This window comes from Lycium barbarum, chromosome 7, assembly GCF_019175385.1.
Source record: "Lycium barbarum isolate Lr01 chromosome 7, ASM1917538v2, whole genome shotgun sequence".
Classification (NCBI taxonomy): Eukaryota; Viridiplantae; Streptophyta; class Magnoliopsida; order Solanales; family Solanaceae; genus Lycium; species Lycium barbarum.
The window spans coordinates 22,229,330-22,237,054 of record NC_083343.1 but is presented as its reverse complement, the minus strand read 5'-3'; positions in this window follow the sequence as shown (position 1 = coordinate 22,237,054).

The following is a 7,725-nucleotide window of genomic DNA, read 5'->3' as shown; positions in this document are numbered from 1 at the left end:
CGCTTCGATATAATCTAGAGCGTCTTAGATTAATCAGGACAATAAACACTGAATATTAAATGGTTAAACCTCAAGTATAAATCCTATTATAAATTCACCCACTCCTTCATTTGCTTCTTTCAACTCTTCTACACTTTCAAGTCTCTCGCTTTCTCTCAAGTTTTATAATCAATAAATCTACAATTAGGTGAGTTCTACACTATATAAATAAAAGAGTTCTATTCTTCAATTAAAGATTTGATCTTGTTTGCAACTTTTTTTTTTTATATTTTTTGCTCTCCTTTTACTGCATGCATAATGGGATTTGAGAAATTCCTCTTTTGTTTCTATTTTGTTTTCAATTTTTCCCACAATTATTTTTTTTCCTTTGGTAGTATGAGAGATGGATGTGAGAGTTGCAGGAAACGGGAAGAGGAGATTTACTAGTCACATTACCAAGTGGTTCAATTCTTGTAGGTTTTCTCAGGACTTTTTTATCACCAACTTGTATGTGGAACTTTTGATTTTAATCATTAATTAGGAATTTATTAACCATGCACACCATGTTTGGTTATTTCCATGGATAACATGGCCCCCCAGCCATCCCCCAGTGATGGAGGATCAAGAATGGGGTGAGGAAGGGCATCTCACTGCGAAGGGAGAGAGAAAGGCAATAGGCGATGTGTTAAATAATCATGCGTATCATAATTTATATCATTAACAGTATAAGATCAGTGATGTTGTACAACTCGGAGTATGCAATGTCAGCTATCTTGTAATTTATATATCGTATTGTGGTCACTGGTGATGTTATAAGGCCGATGGCTCTCATTGTATGCACAAGCTGTATAAAGAATTGTACAGATGATAATATTATTAATGAAATTACTTTTCTCCCAATTCACTTTGCATTTCTCCATTATTTCCTTCTTCTTCTCCTTTACGTTTCCTTTTCTCTCTTAGGGTTTTAACTACAATGGTTGAAGTTGAACCACAAAAAGGACGCTCAGTTACCGAGGCATAAAACAGAGCCTCTAAAAAGGTGAAACGTGTCGTCTTCACATCGGTGGTGCTAAAGTTGTTTGTTAAAGCACGGAAAGAAAACAACGTCGTAACGTTCTACAAAACAGAAGTCAGAACAAGTTGATTGGCTCATTTGCTTTCCATGTAACTGATCTTACTAATGAAGACTCTATTGTTTCTATGACACTTCTTCGACAGGTTGTGTTTTCTGCTTGGAGACTGGGAATGTTGACGCTTCTATAGCCGAGGCTATTTCTACTAGTGCTATTTCTGAGGACGAAATCACTGAAGGTGATGCTGGTACTGCTGCATGTTATGGTGGGCGTGCTGGAAAGCTGAAGGATCCTTATAGCAATGCCTAGATGATATGCCATCCTGTCAAAAAATCTCAATCATCGCCGAAGAAACTAAACTCTTGTTTAGTGCTTTTGTTCTGCTTTCAATAAAATTCCAAGTATCTCATACCAATGAAAAACTCTCATATTAACTCTACTTATGTCATGATCCAAAATCACTATCGTGTGGGAACTTACAATTTTCTACCTTTGTGCACGAACCCGTCCCTTAATCATTAATCCAATAGTAGCAAATTACATAGAACAAATTAAATAGTAAGTGTAAATCATAAATAACGTAGGTGCGAAAATACGAATACAATCCCCAAGGAACTGGTCTGACTCGTAAAAGGACGACTACATAAATGTCAAAATATAAAAGTCCATAAGTTAAGTAAACAATTGTCTGAATAGAAGAATATCACGACAGGATAAATGAGTCTCTGGGTAGAAGCTCATCAGATGCTTACCATAGATACTTGCAAGTAGGGCCTCGGGTATCAGTCATGAAGGGTGAAAGTAGAGCCTGTCACGTACTCTGCACTCACAAAAAAATGCATCAGGGTAGTATCAGTACAAACACTATGTACTGGTAGGTATCATAGGCTGACAACAGTTAGCTAACATATATAAAGGAAGAAACTGAAGAATAGACATGCTCAAAATCAAGTACAAACACAGCACAGTCTAAGAACAATAACTCAACTATAGTAGTATGTAATGACGCGTTTGGTTGTTCTCGCATTTCCGACCCTTTTGATCCTTTTTTTATATTTATTAGCTCATATTTTACAAGCATGGACCGTTGGCACACTTCCTGAGGTTATCAAACTTGATTAGGAGATGTTTGGGGAATTAGGCTTTTAAGTGAAAACCATTTGACTCATAGTTGACTTTTGGGTAAACGGACCTTTTTAGGAAAATAATCAATCCCGAGAGGTCCGAATGGTCATTTAGAATTTGTGTGCATATCAGTTCGGTTCCCAATGCACTCGGGTGCATTTTGGGACTTGGGTTAGGAAGTTGGAATTGAGGCATCGGGAGTTGACTCGGTCAACGAGACCTCCGTTGGGGATTTCGAGGCCACAGGTGTATTCATGGCGTGCTTTTATGTGTGGTTGTGTATGTGGTATGTAAGAAGATGGCCTCGGGTGGACGTTCGAATTTCGAGTTGGGATTGGGATTATTTTAGGGGAATTCTAGTTCTGGTGCCTGCTATAGCGGCATTCGGCTGTACTGCAATAGCGGTGGGATGGGTTGCCACAGTGGCCAAGTGTTATTGTGGATTGACCGTCAGGGCGGTCTGTGTGGCTGTCGAGGCGAGACAGCCGCAGCTGTCCCGATGCTGCAGAAGCGGTAATAGCTGAGTCAGAGGCCTTTTGATGTGTTAAAACCCTTTGACATTAAGTTATTTCCTATTCTCGTTCTTGAGGCTTAAGGAGGCAATTTTGGAGGGTTTTTACTGATTTCTTCTCTAAGGTAACAATCTTGTCTCTAAATCATTTATTAGCTCTTCCTAATCAATAATCCATAACTAGATTTCTCTTAAATGATAAGAACAAAAGAGGGGTTTTGCGGGTTTTCTTCTCCAATGATCTTATGATGATTTAACCTTATTTGTTTTTTGGATTTAGCTTGGGTTGGCCTGATACTGACGGGTATTAGCTATTGTAACTTGAGTATTCCATTTCCAAGGCTTAATATGTGAATTTAAGGTTAGGGTTTATACCCAAATTTGGGGGTTTTGCCTAGAATCCGAAATTGAGTAAATTGTTGATTATTCTAGTTTGCTATCGATGGGAATTGATCACCTGGAGCTTTAATTTCATATTGGAACCTTGAGGTTTCTAATTTCACCCTTCTAATTCATAAACCCTATTCCATAGGTTGGGGATTTGGGTCTTGAATAGAAGTAGGGTTGTTTGATGTTCTTCTTGATTCTAATTTCTTGATTTGAATGTGCCTAGACTTTCTTTATCTCGAGGCTCAAAGGAAAGGGAAGTCTAAGGAGTGATTGTTGGTGTTGTTACTATTCGGCCTTCCAGGTAGGTTACGGTGTACCTTATGGTGAGACTTCATTTAGAAAAGCATATATTTAGATGATATTATCATAGAAAGCATGTAAACCTTCAGGTATGAAGTTGGGTTGGATATTGTCTTAAGTTGGGCCCTGTCGTATGATTGAGGTTAGCCACCCTGTTGTGTTGGGATCTTGTGAGATTGTTGTTGGCTTGATGCCACGTGGAGATAGTAGATATTAGATACTATTGATATATCTTGACCTTTATATTGTAGTATATTACTTGTTGACGTCTGATACGAGGGCAGTGTTCTATTATGGCTTATTGTGTGGCCTTTTCATGATATTATTGGTGTACTGATGCGTGGTACTGGTTATATTGACTTGATTATTGACATTGAACTCATACAGTGAATGCATTCTCATCCTTCATGATATATTGTTGATACATTGATGATACATGAGGAAACACTATTATGAGCTGGGCTCAGTTGGATGAGAGAGACGTGAGGACCGATGTCTGATGGTTATCTCAGAATTGAGGTTGTGCGTAGCGATTGCCGAGGTTTTTTCTGGAATCATGAGGTATTGATTACCGAGGTTGTTGCTAGAACCGTGAGGTACATAGACTTCGAAGGTCCCTCTTGGGTTGTGCTGCCGAGATGTGATGTTCCATCATCGGAGTACATGTGTATCAGTGCGTATGCAATGTAGCAATTACCGAGGCCTTTGCTGAAATCGTGAGGTTTCTGTACATGGACTTCGCGGGTCCCCCTAGGTTATGCTACCTAGATGTGATGTTCCATCATCGGAGTACATGTGTACACAACATATGCATTGCATTCGTATTTTGTACATTAGTGCATTGCATTGCACTGTGGCTTCTATTGTCATATTCTTGTGATGCATTTGTGATATACGGATTCAGACTGAGTATTTTGAGACTTGGCACATTTGGGTTTAGATGCCAAACATAGGTGATGACGTGCACTTGGATTTTGGCTTGTGTTTGACTTATACCTTGTTGATTTACATGTTTATCTTACTTTATTGCCTTTATATGTGTTAACTAAACTTAGTCGGCCTATGATACCTACCAGTACTTGTTTTTTGAATTTATCTGCACTTCCTGCATTCTTTTATGAATGCAGAGTTACAAGTAGGATTGACCTCTGCTTCTCGTGGCTAATAGTATTACTAGAGTTTCTGCTTAGCGACTTACAGGGTGAGCATGGGTATGTCTTCCGCCTTGGAGTTTCTTCTTTTATTTATGTCTTACATCATAGTCTGAGATATATTCAGACTTTTGATGTATTTTATTATTTTCAGACTTGTAACATCTAGTTAGAGGCTTTTGTATGGATTAGACCAGACTCTGGGTGGTTTGACGTATTTCTGCATATTTATTATGTCAGACTTGCGTATTGCTATCTCTTCTGCTTATTTATTTATTTATTTATTTATTTATGATTTCATGTATTTAAGATTGTTGGGATAAGGGTTCGCCTACCAAGGGGGGAAAAGTAGGTGCCCGCACGACTTACCTAAATTGGGTCATGAAAAGTTTGTATCAGAGCCCTAGCTTACCCGGTCAATAATACAAGAGCGTGTCTAGTAGAGTCTTATGAATCGGTACGATAAGCTCTGTACTTATCTGCAAGAGCCTATAAGACATTTAGCAAACTTCAAATTCTTTCATTCTCGTGTGAGACTTTATTCAAACTAATATCTAGTCGATTCCAATTGGTATCTGAACCTTCTTATCTTTGTCATCCTTGGAAGATTACAATCCATCCTTAAAGTCCTATGCGAATGGTTGATCTATGACGTGTTGTGTTGTGGTACGAGATGTGTTATTCTAACTCGGGCATGTGATCAAGTTCAGTATGTAGTTATGGCCTAAGGATTCGATGGTGAGGAGTCGCAATTACACTCAGTTGTTGTGTGAAGTTGCTATTAGATTCTTTTATTATGAGAGTTAATGAGAAATAGGAAAGATAGTTCAGAGGGTTATAGGGTCTCCATGCTTCACCGTTAGGTTGCTCGGAAGTGACAAAGTCCATTGATGGCTTAACAATAATGGTTGCTCGATGATATGATCAGTTTGACTTCAGGTTCGTCAAGGCTTTATGATAGTGTGCGTGGCTCTAGTGTACCAATGGTGGGTCGACGATTCAGCAACGGTAGAGTAGTAGACTTCGGTATATGAGAACAAGTGTAAGTTCGGTAATGTCAATCGAATTGGGCAAACGTATTGTGATTGCGTGTAATAAAGAAAAGAAGTTGACAATAAGGACATGAAGGAAGAATTATGTGGAAAGCATGTTGTGAAGCAAGACTTCATAGAATATCTTAGACATGAGTAATTTTCGTGAGATTGATAAGGAAAAAAATTAGTATCTAATATGGTTGTCAAGATAAGGTTGCAACTAGTGCTAAACGTTATTCTTGATATAAGATCGTTGATGTTAAGGACTACTCTGTTATTAACTGAATGCTATGGGCACATAATTTGATTGGCAAATTGACTGGGTTGTAGACTTTTGAGGAACTAGTAATCGGCAGATGGAAATTACTTCAATTATGGGTGCGTAAGTTGTGTTTGGATTGCGGGGCGTTATACCATGAAGTTCAAACAAGAATTAGTGATGTGAGAGCTTGGTTGCGATTCTACAGTGTAAAGTGGCCTTGAGAGTTTATGGATGAGATGGTATATTCGGTTATGTCAAAGACTAATAGAGGTCAGTGATGGACTGAGGCTGGGAACTTTGCATTCATTGTGTAAAATTGACTAGATCCCGCTACTAATGGTGTTATTACTCAGCTCATGTGATTGAATAAAAATGGATTGGCGTGCGAGTGGTTAGAGGTGTTCAAATTCGATAATTGAGGTAAAAGGTGATTTTTCAAGGACTAGTAGCATTAACGATTTGAGTAAGGGATTAGAAAACTTGAGTACTTAAAATGGTAGATCAATAGTGGGTTAACTAAATTAAGTTCGGTATACATTTAAAAAATTGAGTAAGGCAACTCGAGCAAGAATGTTTCGGTGAGATACATAAGGATATTAGTAAGACTGTTATGTGATACGTGAGATTTGGGAAGTGTTTAGTTTAGAGTGGTAAGCGTTAAGGAAACTATAATGGATAGAGCTGTGGCCTACTATTACCTCCAGATGTTATTTAGTTAGTGTACGAGACTTATGGTTATGTGATCGACTACTGAGTGGGTTTGAGTAATGGTCAGACGATGGCGGTATAAGTGAACGGATAGCAATTGGGGAATTGAAGAGTCAAAAAGGTATAGTTGATCGAGAGTTGATAAGAATAAGGTACACCTTGGGATTACTTGAGTCCATTTAGATGGTGGCATCATTGTCTTGCATATTCAGATGAGTTGTGATTGTTGCATGAGCTTAAGGAAGGAAGTATACAGAAATGGACTACGTGATATGAGCAAAATTCTGTGAGATTCGTGATCGGCAGCTAGTAATAAGCATATTTCAGTGAACCGACATGTGGAGATTTATAAGAAATGGCTTGGTGGTACACTATTGGAAAGTTGATAACATTCTACAGTAGATGAGTTAGCGTGCTTTAAAAGGAAAGATTTTTGGAATTCCTATTATATGAGGCTAGAGTATATTTTACGGGGTGGGACCTTACTTGTGGTAATACAGTACGATTGCAAGTAATATTGATTGGACAGTTTGGGTAAACGATTTTAGATATTACGGACAGCAATTGCGTGAGATTTAGAGCGGCACTTATAATATTGGATACTTTCAAAAAAATTATGGCATATCCAGATGATGCAATGAGAGGTTCGATGATTAAATAATTATTATATGAGGCTTTTGGTTTGAGCCAAAAGTTTGGGGTTGTATTGGATTTGTATGTCTGGTAAAGGTTAAGAAGCATGAAGATTGGAATCGTAAAGTTTAGCTCTTCGTTACTAAGTTGATAACTTGGATAGGACTCAACTTGTGGAGTCGAGAGTGACAGACAGGATTTGTTATGCGTGCTATGATGAGATTAGTTTCGAAATTCGGAGTCAGTTCTAATGATTATTGGTGATATTCGAGAGTTGTGCATTCATTCAAGGTCAGTGTTGTTCGAGTTAAGCTTAAAGGTCTATGATTATACTTCCAGGAACATATCTGAGGATTCAAAGCATTTTGGCTCAGATTTGAGGTATGACAGATTGATTTACAGAGCTTTGTCAGGATTTTCTAGTGGATTTGATGACATTTGTTTAGTACAGTTACTTGGACAGAATAATGGTATACAATGAGCTTAGTATAGATTTAAGGAGGAACTGTTGTTCGAAAGGTCTTTATAGTGATCGGTTGGGTTCCAACGGACTTTG